The sequence below is a fragment of the Siphateles boraxobius genome, unplaced genomic scaffold (genome assembly GCF_051911475.1).
Source record: "Siphateles boraxobius isolate OS27281-9 unplaced genomic scaffold, OSU_SipBor_1 66, whole genome shotgun sequence".
Taxonomy (NCBI): Eukaryota; Metazoa; Chordata; class Actinopteri; order Cypriniformes; family Leuciscidae; genus Siphateles; species Siphateles boraxobius.
In genome coordinates this window covers 21403411-21419992 of record NW_027509193.1, presented here as the reverse complement: position 1 = coordinate 21419992, position 16582 = coordinate 21403411, and the positions used below count along the sequence as shown (strand labels likewise).

At 44.2% G+C, this 16582-nt stretch overlaps 1 pseudogene; it reads left to right on the top strand.

The window, feature by feature from the left end:
* Window positions 1-924: 924 nt before the first annotated feature.
* Window positions 925-15889, top strand: LOC143722434 (immunoglobulin heavy variable 3-48 pseudogene; annotated as a pseudogene).
* The last annotated feature ends 693 nt before the right edge of the window (window positions 15890-16582 follow it).

The following is a 16582-nucleotide window of genomic DNA, read 5'->3' as shown; positions in this document are numbered from 1 at the left end:
TCTGCACATGACAGCAGGATTTGGATTTGAATAAAAAATTGGATTGACTAAGAATGTATAAGCTTAACTGGTAACTAGCCCCTCTGAGCTAGAAAATAAAAAAATAGGAATAAGAAACGTCTCTGGTTACTCACGTAACCGTAGTTCCCTGAGAGGAGGGAACGAGACATTACGTATGGGGAAATCCATTTTCCTCGAATCATGAAGTCTGATAGAATAACTCTTTTGCTTGCAAATAGCCAATGGCGGTCCCGCCATCACCTGATTGGCTGACACTGCTCAATATAGGTGACGGCGGGCGCCAGAAACCTCAGAATCTTAGCTGAACGAGAGTAAGGAGACTGAGAGTCCCTCCCACACGGCAGGTTACGTAATGTCTCGTTCCCTCCTCTCAGGGAACTACGGTTACACGAGTAACCAGAGACGTTCCCTTATCGAGTCGGTCTCTCGACATTACGTATGGGGAACAATAAAACCCCCGCCGTGTGGGAGAAACCCCGCCCAGCTCTCAGGAACAGACACCGGACCTGGTTGAAACATCTATTGGCACCGAGCCAACTCGGCATCTGCACCAACGAAGGCCCCTCCCATCAAGCTAAGCACGCTGAACTGAATGGAGGGAGATTGCAGCAAGTGATTGGTGCTTAGGAAAATACTGCTGGCTATGAATGCGGACATAACAAAGGGCACAATATAGTGAACATGATAGCTATGCTAATAATAACTCGCACTGTCTGACGACTAGTCGAACCGTGGCTAGAGCGCGCGCCATCGGGCCAGTCTAGCCTAGTCCAACGACAGCTCAGCTTTCTCTCCCTGCACTGACAGACATGTGGTGCGAATGAAGGGATATTCAAGTTATAGAATCTCGCGAAGGTATTACGAGACGACCAACCTGCCGCGAAACAAATGTCTTGAATAGACATGCCTTTCGCCCACGCCCATGATGACGCCAAACTCCTAGTGGAGTGGGCGTGCACCCCTATAGGGAAACGGCTTCCCGTGAAGCATAAGCCAGCCAGTGCACAGCCTCCACTATCCAGTGAGATAGCCTCCGTTTCGACAGCGCGCCGCCTCTTAGCACCCGCGTAGCAGACGAAGAGCTGCTCTGAAGTTCGAAACTGGCTAGTTCTGTTCACATAAGCACGCAGGGCACGCATGGGGCACAAGCGTACTTCTGAGACTCTGGAACACTGACCTCATCCGGGCAAAATGCTGGAATTGCAACCACCTGGGCTCTGATGAATATACGCAGTAGATAATAGCCCCATAATAGCATAGCACCTCAGTAAACAACAAACACATAGCCGTAGCTACAACTGTGAGTAGACGAGTTAGCACAGAATAGCCAGTTGTACTGAAGGAAACGGGGCAACATAACAGCATAGCACATGTACGTAACAGCATCGGTCGCTGTAGCGCATCCATGCATGTACATAACGCAGCATAAGTCGCCGTAGCGACAGAACTGCGTAGAGACAGAAACTGAGATGTACAGTTCGATCAGGATGGCTAGCTGCACGGAAACGGGGCAGCATTACAGCATAACACATGGTAAATTGCACATCCGTGTACGTAAATACATTCAGAAACTGTGAGTATGCACAGTAGATTAAGATAGCTAGTTTTGCACTGAAAGAAACAGAGCAACAAAATAGCAACACACGTCCTTATACGTACATAAGTGCAGTGTAGTCGCTGTAGCGACAAACTGAATATGCAGTTAGATAGGATAGCTGGTTGTTGCACTGAATGATAGAGGGCAACATAACAGCATAACACATCAGTGTGCACGTTTTAAACATCTGTGTGTATAATGCAGCTCAAGTTGCTGAAGCGACCGAAACTGCATGAATATGCGTACACAATGGTCCATTACATTGAAGGGCAGCATAACGCTTCAATATCTACACAGATGCAATGCAAGTCGCCGTAGCGACGACTGAGACTATGCACAAGCATAGTTACATTTTTGTGTACAAAAAACACAGCGTCAGAGGCATAGCGACATCGACTGTGAATACGTAGTTAATCGGAATAGCCGGCTGCACTGAGGATACAGGGCAACATGTAACGGCATAAATCATAGACACATATCAATGTACATAACACAGCGTCTGTGGCATCGCGCAACAACTGTGACTACACAGTAAAAGAGTAGCCAGTTGCACTGAAGGATACAGGGCAATATATAGCGGCGTAATAGTTACACATATCAGTGCGTTGTGTGTACACAGCGTCAGTTGCATCGTACAACAATTGTGAATACGTAGTGATCAGAATAGCCATTTGCACTGAAGGATAGGGCAAAATATGACGGCATAGATCATAACACATATCAGTGTGTAGTGTGCACAAACACAGCGTTAGTTGCATCGCACGACAACTATGAATACGCACTGCGTAGTAATCAGGATAGCCATTTGCACTGAATGACACAGGGCAATATATAATGGCATAAATCATTACACATAACAGAGTGCGGTGTGCACAAACACAGCGTCCGTTGCATCGCACGACAACTATGAATACGTAGTAATCAGAATAGCCATTTGCACTGAATGACACAGGGCAATATATAAGGCATAAATCATAACACATATCAGTGTGTAGTGTGCACAAACACAGCGTTAGTTGCATCGCACGACAACTATGAATACGCACTGCGTAGTAATCAGGATAGCAATTTGCACTGAATGACACAGGGCAATATATAATGGCATAAAACATTACACATAACAGAGTGCGGTGTGTACGTAACACAGCGTCAGATGCATCGCGCACGAACTGTGAATACGTAGTAATCAGAATAGCCATTTGCACTGAATGACACAGGGCAATATATAAGGCATAAATCATTAAACATATCAGTGTGCAGTGTGTACAGCGTCAGTTGCATCGCACGACAACTGTGAATACGTACTGCGTAGTAATCAGAATAGCCATTCCACTGAAGGATACAGGGCAATATACAATGGCAAATTCATATAGTGTGCAGTGTGTACATAAACACAGTGTCAGTTGCATCGCGCAACAACTGTGAATATGTACTGCGTAGTAATCAGAATAGCCATTCCACTGAAGGATACAGGGCAATATACAACGGCAAATTCATATAGTGTGCTGTGTGTACATAAACACAGTGTCAGTTGCATCGCGCAACAACTGTGAATACGTACTGCGTAGTAACCAGAATAGCCATTGCACTGAAGGATACAGGGCAATATACAACGGCAAATTCATATAGTGTGCAGTGTGTACATAAACACAGTGTCAGTTGCATCGCGCAACAACTGTGAATATGTACTGCGTAGTAACCAGAATAGCCATTGCACTGAAGGATACAGGGCAATATACAACGGCAAATTCATATAGTGTGCAGTGTGTACATAAACACAGTGTCAGTTGCATCGCGCAACAACTGTGAATACGTACTGCGTAGTAACCAGAATAGCCATTGCACTGAATGATACAGGGCAATATATGGCATAAATCATTACACAACAGTGTGTAGTGAGTACGTAACGCAGCGTCAGTTACATCGCGCAACAACTGTGAATACTTACGGTGTAGTAATCAGAATAGCCATTGCACTGAAGGACACAGGGCAATATATAATGGCATAAATCCTTACACATAACAGTGTGTAGTGAGTACGTAACACAGCGTCGGTTGCATCGCACAACAACTGTGAACACGTACTTGCAGTAATCAGAATAGCCATTGCACTGAAGGACACAGGGCAATATATAATGGCATAAATCCTTACACATAACAGTGTGGTGTGTACGTAATACAGCGTCAGTTGCATCGCGCACCAACTGTGAACACGTACTTGCAGTAGTCAGAATAGCCATTGCACTGAAGGACACAGGGCAATATATAATGGCATAAATCCTTACACATAACAGTGTGGTGTGTACGTAACACAGTGTCAGTTGCATTGCGCAACAACTGTGAACACGTACTTGCAGTAAACAGAATAGCCATTGCACTGAAGGACACAGGGCAATATATAATGGCATAAATCCTTACACATAACAGTGTGGTGTGTACGTAACACAGCGTCAGTTGCATCGCGCAACAACTGTGAATACACACTGCGTAGTAATCAGAATCGCCATACAGGGCAATGAATACTGCGGCGGGGGCTGGGCGCCAGCCACCGGGAAAACATTGACTGCTATATGAAATGGTATAGCTCGTCCGCGGCATCATGCATGGGGACATAGATAGCCATCTCCTCGGGTTTCCCCGAGCTTCCGCTCTGCGATGCGTCTCCCGTCTATGAGGCGGGTAATAATGTTGGGGAGAGAAGCTCTTTTGCTGAGACATGTAATGTACCTTGTTATTGAAACAGAACACAGCGGTTTCAGAAAAAACACATTCTCGTCGAACTCTGGGCGGGAACACGCCCTCTTCGCACCGGTCCGACGAACACGTCCCGCGCTCTTTCCTCCCTGACACGCACATCAGGAGCGCTGTTTTTTTTTTTTTTTTTTTTTTTTAGCGACTTCCTGAACTGCCTCTCGCTTCAGCTTTACGGCCCGCGCCGAGGCCACCTTTCCGACGGCAGCTCCTTGGGCGCTGTCCACTCCAGCACCATATCTGCCACCGCCTCAGTGAGAATGGCCATAAGCTCCGCATCAAAAGAGGCGAGGGCGCCTTCAGACGGAGACTCGGACTATTGGCGTCGTCATCGTCGTAACCGAACGAGATAATTCCCGTGCTTCCTCAAGAGGGCGGTAAATGGCCTCAAGAGTAACTCACGGGCTCTGCCACGTGAGGATGGTGTGGACCTTGGGCCGACGTCAGCGCCTCAACAGAACCCGCGAATGGAGATCTCTGCCGTCTCCCGGTCCGCGGCTCGACGGCGGCAGACTGGGGAGAGGCAGGAGACAATAGGTCGTCGCTACGTGTAACGGCCAGCCTTGCACGAAGGATCTGATGGGAAGCTCCTCACAGGCGGGACATCCCGATCCCTCGAGTGCCGCCTCTGCGTGGTCCCGACCCAGGCACAGCACACAAGTTGTGTGCGTCCGGGGATTCAATGGGTCCACCACACGGGCGACAAAGAGACATAATATAATCCACCGGAACGCGAGAGGGGAATTAAAACTCCTTAATATACTCCGCTCTGAATGCGTACATCAACGGTGAAAACAGACTCGAGTGAAGAAAAAAGATTCTGAGGTTTCTGGCGCCCGCCGTCACCTATATTGAGCAGTGTCAGCCAATCAGGTGATGGCGGGACCGCCATTGGCTATTTGCAAGCAAAAGAGTTATTCTATCAGACTTCATGATTCGAGGAAAATGGATTTCCCCATACGTAATGTCGAGAGACCGACTCGATAAGGGAACAATAGCCTGAAATGCAGACATGGTTACAGAAGTTAATAAGGCCACAGGAAATGTAAATGAGGGCAGCCTATGCTAACCTACTTATAGTTCCCTTTACTAAAGCCCTCTGTTTATCTCCATACATCGGTTTTGACTGTTGCATCAGGTTCCTCTTTTCATAACATGAAAATTAATATTTAGCATTTCATCTGTATGGTGATTGTATCTCAACAAGTTCATTTTGAAAAATAATCATTACCTTTTATTTCTTGTAAGAATTCTTATTCTTCTTCTTTTGTTTTTCGTCCGACTTGATACAATGCAGATGCCACGTGACTGTGGCGTATGCCATCAAAGTACCGCAAGAGCAATTCGAGAGTAGCTGGAGAACTCAGCTAGCGTAGCTTCTCAGCGGCTGCACAAGCTCTGATGACGACACAACTGTTCCACGATTGGCCGGATTCACTGCATGACAACAATCACGTGTGTTTCATGGTTATTCTCACACCTTTAGTTCCACTAAAGCTCACAAATCAGTTTTTCATAACAGTAAAGACTCTTTTCATGTAGTCGTGATGTTATATTGTGTCATGTTTATCAAAATAAAACTGATTAAAAAACGTTGACTCCACTTCATTGATAGTAGCTGTAGTCATAAATGTTTAACTTTATTATTGTTCAAACAGACGCTGTGAAGCAGTACATAAATAATGAAGATGTCTCTGAAACATCTACGTATTTGGCAAATATGGCATTTATTTCACTTCAGCTGTGGTAAAGTTTGCAAACACCACGTGAGAGGTCACTACGGGAACCAGAAAGTGTCCGACTTCACGTCTCCGTTTGCAGTTCCTGCACGCCTGCCACAGCTGATATCGAACACACCTATTGTTTGTTGTTGTTTGTCGTTGATCAAGTGTTTCTCTGAAATACGCGCTCCGACATGGAGCTTCATGAGAAATGAAACTCGATACGCGTTTTGAAGCTTCAGTGTCATATGTAACATCACCACTATAGAGCTTATCAGGTCAGTCTTGGTTTTTTTAAGGCCAAAGGTAAGACCCTGTTGCAAATTGGAGCAAATTATTTGGTGTAGCCTTTCTTTGCACAGTCTTGCAGTTTTGCTCTGTTCAGTTTGTATGTAAATGTAATTTTTATTCTATATAAAAATTTAAATGCATTAAATGCTATCTATATAAATGTCCTCTTGCATTAACCAATGAAAAAACAAACACATTTCTAAACTTATAATAAAATCAGGGCCTCACCGGCCTGCTGGAAATACTCATATGAAAAGGCACTTGCTCTGTCAGTGCTCAGAAACAACTCAATGACACTAATATGTCATATCGAAAATGATATGTTGGCTTTAATTAACTTTTTTATGTCATCAGGTTCCATAAATTAACTTTTTTTATGTCAACAGGATGCACATAACTGGGTTACCTTAAACAAACATAATTTGTTCATGTAACTTCAACACACTCAAATAAATGATATGTTGGCTTTAATTAACTTTTTTATGTAATCAGGTTCTGATATGTTGGCTTTAATTAACTTTTTTATGTCAACAGGTTCTGATATGTTGACTTTAATTAACTTTTTTATGTCAACAGGCTGCACATAACTGGGTTACGTTGAAGCAATGTTAAAGTTAATGAGATAATTAAGTGAATAATTAAATGAGATGATTGATCATTATTGAAGACACCTGATGTTAACAAGCAGAATCACTGAAGCTGAAAACCGGAATTTAAAGTCACCATTATGGTGATCAGTGTTTGTTTTAGTTGGGCTCTTGGCCATCTCTTTAATGACTTTAGATTTTGTTTGGCTGTTGTATTTGAGTTATAACAGCCAGATGAACAAATTGAAAAGGTCATCTGATAGTGTTGGTTGTGTTTTAAAGGGTCACTCCACCCATTTGCATTAAGATTTCCATTGTTAGAAATCCAGTCATACTATTGAATGGTCGTGCAACACTCTTTCATTTTCCCCTGAGACCTATTAACCTTTTTCACTTCCTCCTACAATGACGCAAAAATCGTCATTTTACGTCATTGTAGGAGGAAGTGTAAAAGGGGGGGATTTCTGTGAAGACTACAAGCACTAGTTCCCACCCTTTCAAACCCGCCCATAGGGGGTTGGACCTAATACGCTAACAGACCTATCAGATCAGTGCCAGTGCGTTTGATTTCACCGGGAGAATCTTTTTGAAAATATAGACGAAGGTACTGAATACACAGGCGGATGCATTATGGAGGATCTGGATTTTGACGAAGTTATGGTAGAAACGGATTTTCGTGGCTATCTTTATGAGCCACAGTATAGCGACGAGCAGCTGAGGGCTATGGAGGAACCGGAGGCGGCTGAAGCTGCTGCCACCACAGCCGATGCAGACGATCTGCCTGCCGCGGACGAGGAGCCCGCAATGGCTCGAGCTGGGGCAGATTGGTGGTGCCTGTGCTCTCACTGTGCGCCAATGGACACAGAACAAGAGTCTGTCTGATGCCGAGAATTACAGCGGTGCTACGGAATGGGAGGATGACACGGACGTGTGTGTTGTTGCTCACCCGAGTTTCGCACCCCATATGGATAGCGGCGTCCTGGAGACCTACTTTAGAATACCTAAGGTCAACTGGCAACGCCAGCCTACAGGGTCAAATGGTCGTCTTTCTGTAAAGTAAGTTTATTTTCATTTTGTTAACACGCTAACGTGGCAGTTTCATTGCACAAATATCTTGCAGTTAAGCTAGCTACTGTAGTGGGAGTGGTCTGCGGAGCTGAGCGTTGCAATGCACTATGGGGATTGTTGTCTACAATCCACAAGCACTAAAAAGTCATTTTCTGCCTTTTATCGGCCAAGAAGGTCCCAAATTAGAAATTTATGATACTATTCTACTACATATATGACCCACTTTCAATACATATTCATGTCTCCACCGGTGGAATGACCTGAATTACTGAACTCTTATAGAGCCCAATTTATGATTTACGTTTACCAATTTTAATTTTTTTGTTTTTACAACAGTCCAGTTTCCTCATTAGACCTCAGGATCTCTCACATAAACAGACACAATCCAATTAAAACAATAAATATACAAAACCTAGAGTAGAGACCATGAAGCAAGGCCAAGGAAAACCATTTGCCTAACCTCTGCTCACTTATCTATGCATCTCTCAATCTTAGATCCATCTTTGTGCAAGTGATGTCATCTAATATCATTATTGGCTTCTTATTGTTTAATTATCCAATTAGCATGATACATTATTACCAGCTGGAAAATAAAATGTTATATTAGATTTATTGTGTTCTTCTGAAATTATTTCAGTTGATTAAGTTCAATCTGGTGTTACCGCAAATGAATGTGCAGCCTGAGACCCCCCCCCCAACATTTTTTTTTAATTTTTTTTTTTAACATGTCATCACATTGTTTAGAGCATAAGAAACAAATGGTAAAAAAAAATATATTTTATTCATATTTTATGCTAAGTCCTCTGTAGTGGACACCAGGACGGGAGCAGGATTTTTTTTTATCACCAATAAAAACATTTTTTACCAAAATTTGTATAAAGATGATTCTCAACTACGTTATGAAAGATATAACGTAATGAATTTTACGTTACACCATTTTACTTTATTCAATATGTGGGTAAAATTGCCATAAATGAATATTCCCATTCAATGCGATGTATCTATACACTGTATATAATGTGCACATTAATGTGTTCTTGGAGCAACATTTAATGAAAAAAGAAGTGTAATAATTGGAGTAATAATTAGCAACATTTTAATAATAATATCTAATATTTCATAGGAATAGTGATGTATAATTTATTTCCATATTCACTTGTTGCGTCTCCCTAAATGCCTAAACATGATTTAAGTCCTGATGTCCTCTACAGTGGACATGAAATCAATGCCCTGTTCTGTAACAGAAAGTAATTTTTTGATTTGAAACCCCATGACGTTTTCCTGAGATGTTGGTTTATGAAATACAATTTGAAAAGTAGTCCAATTTAAATTAGAATTAATATATTATCATATTTCTATTAGAGTGCTACATTTGATCACTAAACTAATGCCAGATATTTTTAAAGACCAAGGATAAGCTGTTTTCATGGTGAAACCTCCAAATATTTGGTATCTCTTAAAAGCCCTGAATGGCTCTTTACAGGACACCCATGTTGTGACATGTGACACATATGGTGTCAGAGAAATTCACTGAAATAAAATGTCCACTACAGTGGACAAAAGTCTATTCCTGGGTCCCAGAGGAGAATGTGGTTGCAGCCATTGTGTGTGCTGACGTGTATTAACATCATACAGAAGGAGATTCACATCACCATATGGAAAGAAGCGTAAATGGATGAAGCATAGATTACTGTAAAGCTACGTCTTAGTTGGTGCTTATCTTGGCGAAAGCCGAGTACAAATCAGCATGAAGTTTAACATCTACTCTCGTGTAATGGAAATCAGTCAAACTGAAGGCTCATAAATGAATGGAGCGGTAGACACTTCATCTGAAACCTTTTGTTCCCTTTCAAGGGAACTCGAGCTGCGTTGAGACGCGGTGGGAACGCTCTGCGTGATTGCATCGTGAAGCACGTGTATAATCAGTCCAATGGAAGAGCGAGACGTCATAGGCGGTGACGTCATAGACCAGGAAGCTATAAAGCACACCAGAAAACAGACCGCGACAGCTTCTGTTGCCTTCAGCAAGCGATCTGTGTATTCTGTCCTTGTCATATTTATTGTTGTCTGTCAAGTTGCAATATATATATATATTATGGCAAAAGAGAGCAAGCAGCTTTTGTGTTGTTCCCTGCCCACGTTATATCACGGGTGGGGACACACACATCAGCTTTTTGTTACTATTTGGGAGTGGAGCATGCCACAGTCAGTTCTCGAGGGGGCTGACTGTGAGCATTGCGAGAAACTGTCCGTGAGGACGCTCCGCTCCCGCCGGGCGTTCTTCGAGGAGGACGGTTCGGTTCGCGCTCCCCGCGCGGGTCCCGCTGTTGCCGATGCACGGCGGCGACTCGCATTTTGGGGTTCGCAAACGGATCTGACAGCGGGGGTTGGGACGGGCTCTGCCCTATCTCAGCTTTCACCTGCCAGATCCAGTGCTGGCGATTTCCAGTTCCGAGGAATTGGTATCGTTAGTGTTTTGTTTAGAAAAAGAGAACAAAACAAATAAAGATATTAAGAAAAGGCAGATGTTTGAGTTTTCAATAAATGAATAAATAAGTCAGCTCATAACTCTGTTGAATACAGAGGAGCTTTAAAAGGAGGTTTATCTAGTGTTGTTGCTAGTTAAATATTTTCTGGCCAGCTGAACTTTATGAGAGTGAAAATAAGGAGTTTATTAGATGAAATAAATCTAAAAACAGAAAAACTCTGTATCTCAGCCTCCTCGTCGATATATATATATATATATATATATATACATTTTTCTGATTTAAAAGTAAAGAAAAATAAGATAAAATTATGTCTGTTCTTCTGGATGCTCCGCTTTCAAGAAACTAAGAATAAACCGTTCAGCGGCGTTCCAGAGGTTTCTTCCTCACCAATCTATGTTCCTGAGACTGCTGGGCGGAGCAGTCTCAGTCTACTAAGCTCCTCGCAGCCAGTTAGAGATATGCAAGATCTGAGGACTATTTTATCTCTAAAAAAGCTTGGACAATAGGAAGCCCTGATGCCGAGGCTATCAGGCTTCTAAAGGGTGGTCCCCTCCGGGGTAGGGATGGTTTTTGAGAAAATCGTTTCTCCTCGGCGCCCTCTGGGGTGCGACTCTCTGAGGAGGGTCGCAGCGCTGCCAGTTCGGTTTTCCTGCCGGTTCGCCGTTCAGGACACCAAGGTGTCAGTGTCCCCAAACGATCCTCCGAGGGGGGTCGTAGAGCAGTCAGTTCGGTTTCCCTGCCGGTTCGCCGTTTCAGGGTGCCGAGGTGCCTGCTTTTTCCAATGATCCTCCGAGGAGGGTCATTGGAACTAAGTTATTTAAAGGGAGGCAAGATCTGAGGACTGTCATCTCTAATAAAGCTTCTGAGGGCTCCTCCGGGGCAGGGACGGTTTTGAGAAATCGTTTCTCCTCGGCGCCCTCTGGGGTGCGACTCTCTGAGGAGGGTCGCAGCGCTGCCAGTTCGGTTGTTCCCTGCCGGTTCGCCGTTCAGGGCACCGAGGTGTCAGCGTCCCCATACGATCCTCCGAGGAGGGTCGTAGAACGGTCAGTTCGGTTGTTCCCTGCCGGTTCGCCGCTTCAGGGCACCGTACTGACTGTTCAACCAAATCCAGAGGCCAGTCTTGAGAGACTGGTTCCCCTAGTAGAATTTCTGGCAGCGTGGAAACTACTGCCACATATTTCTCGGTGGGTCCTGCACACTATAGAAAAGGGTTCAGAATTCGGTTCTTGTCCGCCCAGATTTCTAGGGGTCCTCCCCACTGTGGTGGACCCCGAGCAGGCTTTGGTTATGGAGCAGGAAGTACTGACACTTCTGCAAAATGAGCTGTAGAAGGGGTTCCTCCTCCCGGCAGACAGTCAGGGTTTTACTGCCATTACTTCATTGTTCCGAAAGAGGATGAGGGGTTGCGTCCTACTCTAGACCTGCATCAATTAAACAGCATATTATGCTTACGCTAAATATGATTGTGTCACAGATTCAGTCCGAGGACTGGTTTGTCACAATAGAGTTAAAGGACGCTTACTTATCTATCCATCCTCATCACAGGAGGTTCCTGAGGTTTGCTTTCAGGGGCGAAGCATACCAGTATCGGGTTCTTCCATTCGGCCTAGGTTATCACCCCACACCTTTACAATATGGGTGGATGCAGCTCTGGCTCCTCTGAGATTCCAGGGCATTCGCGTATTAAATTATATCGACGATTGGTTGATTTTTAGCTCAGTCCGAGCTTTTGGCAGTTCAACATCGAGATGTCGTTCTGTCCCACATAAGGAGGTTGGGGTTGCGGCTCAACACCAAAAAGAGTGTACTCCTCCCAGCTTGAGGACCACTTTCTAGGTGTATTATGGGATTCGACAACAATGCAAGCACGTCTGTCTCCTGCACGTATTTCTGCGATTCTCACAGCCGTAAAGAATGTAAAACTAGGTCAGTCACTCACTGCAAACAGTCTCTGAGACTGTTGGGGCTCATGGTAGTTGCGTCCAACGTAGTTACTTTTGGCCTTCTGTACATGAGACCCCTGCAGTGGTGGCTCGGGACCGAGGGGTTTTCTCCGAGGGGAAATCCGTTTTTCGCATGATCAAGGTCACGCGGCTATGCCTTCGTGCCTCGGTCATGTGGAAGAAACCTTGGTTCCTCGCCCAGGGCCCAGTGCTGGGTGCTTCTTGTCGACGCGTCACGCTATCGACGGATGCTTCCCTCACAGGATGGGGGGCGGTCATGAGTGGCCGCTCGGTGAACGGTCTTTGGCTGGGGCTCATGGCAGTTGCGTCCAATGTAGTTACTTTTGGCCTTCTGTACATGAGACCCCTGCAGTGGTGGCTCGGGACCAAGGGGTTTTCTCTGAGGGGAAATCCGTTTTCGCATGATCAAGGTCACGCGGCTATGCCTTCGTGCCTCGGTCATGTGGAAGAACCTTGGTTCCTCGCCCAGGCCCAGTGTTGGGGGCTTCTTGTCGACGCATAATGCTATCGACGGATGTTTCCCTCACAAGTCGGGGGCAATCATGAGTGGTTGGTCGGCAAAGGGTCCGGACAACACACTGATGGTCTCGTATATCAGAGCAGATATCCTGTTGAGGCAGGGGCTGTGGCCCGGGGAATGGAGAGTTCACCCCGAGGTGGTGGAGCTTCTTAGGGAGAACTTCGGTCAAACTACAAGTCGACCTTTCGCATCGCTTGTACAATGCTTTGCCCTTGTGTTTCTCCCTCACGCATCCAGCTCCGCTTGGACTGGATGTAAGGTAATAGGTGTGGTTGCCACTACACCTATACGCTTTTCCCGATATCTTTGCTCCTGGGAGCTCTGGAGTTGTGGATACTGTGGGCTCGGCCTCTGAGGGGGCCCAGCTCATAGATTCAGGTTTCTCGACCGAGGTCGTGGAGACCATACTCCAGTCTAGAGCTCCCTCCACGAGAAGACTAATATGCTGTTCTCTGCCTGGTGCAGAGAACGCCTTCTGAATCTCGTTTCTGCCCTTTTTGGTACAGTACTTGATTTCTGTAATGAATGTTTCTTTGCTGGGCTATCTCTGAGGAGAGATCCCTAATTTCGTCTTCTCCGTGGTACATGAGGCTGAGGCCTGCACGTACTTGGATTTGCACCTGGTTGGTGGTAGTATTTCTTCACCCCAGATCGGGTTGTATTTCTAGGTCCCTACTAAATGTGCGGTCATTTGTGCTCCAGGCCTTCTGTCCTCCACCTTTAATACCCCAGATCAGGAAAATCCTAAATCTGTTATGCCCTGTCCGGGCTTTGGATGCTTAGGTCCACAGAGCTTCTCAGTGGCGTTTATCAGAACAATTATTTGTCTGCTTCGGGTAACCTAACATAGGTTGCCCTGCATCTAAACAGATAATGAGCAAGTGGGTAGTTGAGGCTATCTCACTTGCTTATGAAGCGGCCGGACAGCGTTCACCTGTGGCTGTTCAGGCCCATTCTACTAGGAGTATGGCTGCCTCTAGGCTTTAATTTCGGGTGTTTCCCTTCAGGATATTTGTAATGCGGCAGGCTGGTCCTCACCTCATACATTTGTCAGATTTTATGACCTACACCTCTCCACTCCCGGGGCTAGGTTGCTTGCTTCTAGTGTGCGCAAGGACTTCACACAGAACGGGCATTTGTCTTATGGCGTAGTGGGTATGGGGTTCCCACCGCGTCTCAACGCAGCTCGAGTTCCCTTGAAAGGGAACGTCTCAGGTTACGTATGTAACCCTGGTTCCCTGAGAGGGAACGAGACGCTGCGTTCTCCCGCCATACTTCCTGCATGCCCTGATCGACTTGCTTCAGGCTTTTTCAGAAGCTGTCGCGGTCTGTTTTCTGGTGTGCTTTATAGCTTCCTGGTCTATGACGTCACCGCCTATGACGTCTCGCTCTTCCATTGGACTGATTATACACGTGCTTCACGACGCAATCACGCAGAGCGTTCCCACCGCGTCTCAACGCAGCGTCTCGTTCCCTCTCAGGGAACCAGGGTTACATACGTAACCTGAGACGATTTCTGTCTATCAATTAGCAGGTTGTATGAACATGACTAAGGAAACTACACTTTTTGTTGTGAGCAGGCAGTTGGCAGCCGAAGATATTAGTTAACCCTACATCCTCTGGCTATTGTCATGCTGGGTTGCAACAAAGACAAACGAACTGGATCTATTTAATCAAAAACAAACTCAGGAACACAATTCTAAGCTATAAGGAAACAACTTGAGAAACAGAATAATACAGTTATCGTCTCCAGGTAAACTACAAAAACGCGTATTCATGAAAACGGTGACGTTATGCACATAAGTATTACGAGCTCAGTCTATAGGTGCATCATTTTTCTTTACATAGTATCATCGCCAACTACTGGCCTGGCATACATCAAACAACGTTTTTAGTCGGTTTCGCAGATCCGTGTGAATGGGGATCGTTTTGACACGTCTGTACATGAAAAACGCAATGGAAAAAGTTTTCATTTTAAGTACATTGTTGTCATGTAAATGTACTCTTAATTCACAACAGACGTGACAACTAAGATCAGACTGATGATTTCATGTCCGTGAGATCCTTGAACAGACTGTTTTGCGAATCTATGTGACATTGGGTCCCAATATGAATAACTGAGTAAGGAAATACTTCAATAATCAAATATCCAAATAAAACTGAACTAAATTAAAAATAATGTCCAAGTTTAAAAATCAGATGAAGCATAGAGTTAAAATCAGTATCTTTGCCAGTGTACCTTTGCCCATATTCCGTGGTTAGGCCAGTGGGTGGTCCTTACACCTGCAAACCTCTATATTTCCAAATGATTTAGTAGGCAGGACCAGTGCCACTCAGACTCTTAAAGACTGTGTTATAAACCGAATCCTCCGTCAGTGTTTATGTTCTGCTGCAGTGCAGCTAAATATCTTATTATTCTCTTCATTTGACAGATTTAGGGTGATAATGGAAATGTTACTTTACGGAGTTCTACTGATGATTATTTCAAGTGAGAATGATTTAACTTTTCCGGATTAATGTTGACATTTCATTGTTCTAAATCATCTAACATGATTTTTCTTCAGGCTTTTCAGGTGTTAGTGGTCAGTCTTTGAGCTCCTCAGATTCTGTGGTGAAAAGACCAGGAGAATCAGTGACTCTGTCCTGCGGTGTCTCTGGATTCTCAATGAGCAGCTACTGGATGAACTGGATCCGTCAGAAACCAGGGAGAGGACTGGAGTGGATCGGCCGTATATCTGGCTCAACCATATATTATGCTCAGTCTCTACATGGCCAGTTTTCCATTACCACAGACACCAACAAAAACATGCTGTATTTAGAGGTGAAAAGCCTGAAGTCTGAAGACACAGCTGTTTATTACTGTGCAAGAGATTCACAGTAAGACAAAACACTGCAGAGCTGAACAAAAACTATTAATGTGATCTCTGAGGGCCCAAGAGCACTTGTTACTTTTGTAACAAGCCACTTTATTGATTTTTACTTGATTAAAATATTGATTTAAATCCTTAACTACTTTTTTGTGGAGATCTTTCTAAATAAACAACAAGCATTATAAGCATAACCGAATTCATGCAACAAAACAACAAAACAAAACAAAAAACAATACAAAACAAAACAAAAAACATTCACAAATTAAAATGCAGCGGAGTTCTATGGCATTCCAATGTATGATTTTTTTTAACAACTGGAAAGTTAAATGTTACATTGACATTATTGAATATATTTAAATGCTGATCTTTTGAACAGGTTTTCAGACAGAAGTCATGAAACAAGTAGTAAAGAAGCTTTAGGAAAAGCTATATAAACATTTTTGAACAAAATTCATAATTAGCTACTATATCTCTGATCTAGTAAATACGAATTAAATATGTTAAAAGGCAGACATGGTTACAGAGGTTTAAGTTTACAGAAAATAGAAACATACCTTTAGAGGGCAGCCTATGCAAACTTGTCCTTCTCGCTTTTAAGCCCCACTCTATTCATTAACAGATTCATTTATTCATTTGTGACTTTCCTGCATCCGGTTACTCATTACATAACATGGTAATGGATATTGTGTCTAAACTGGGTTTTA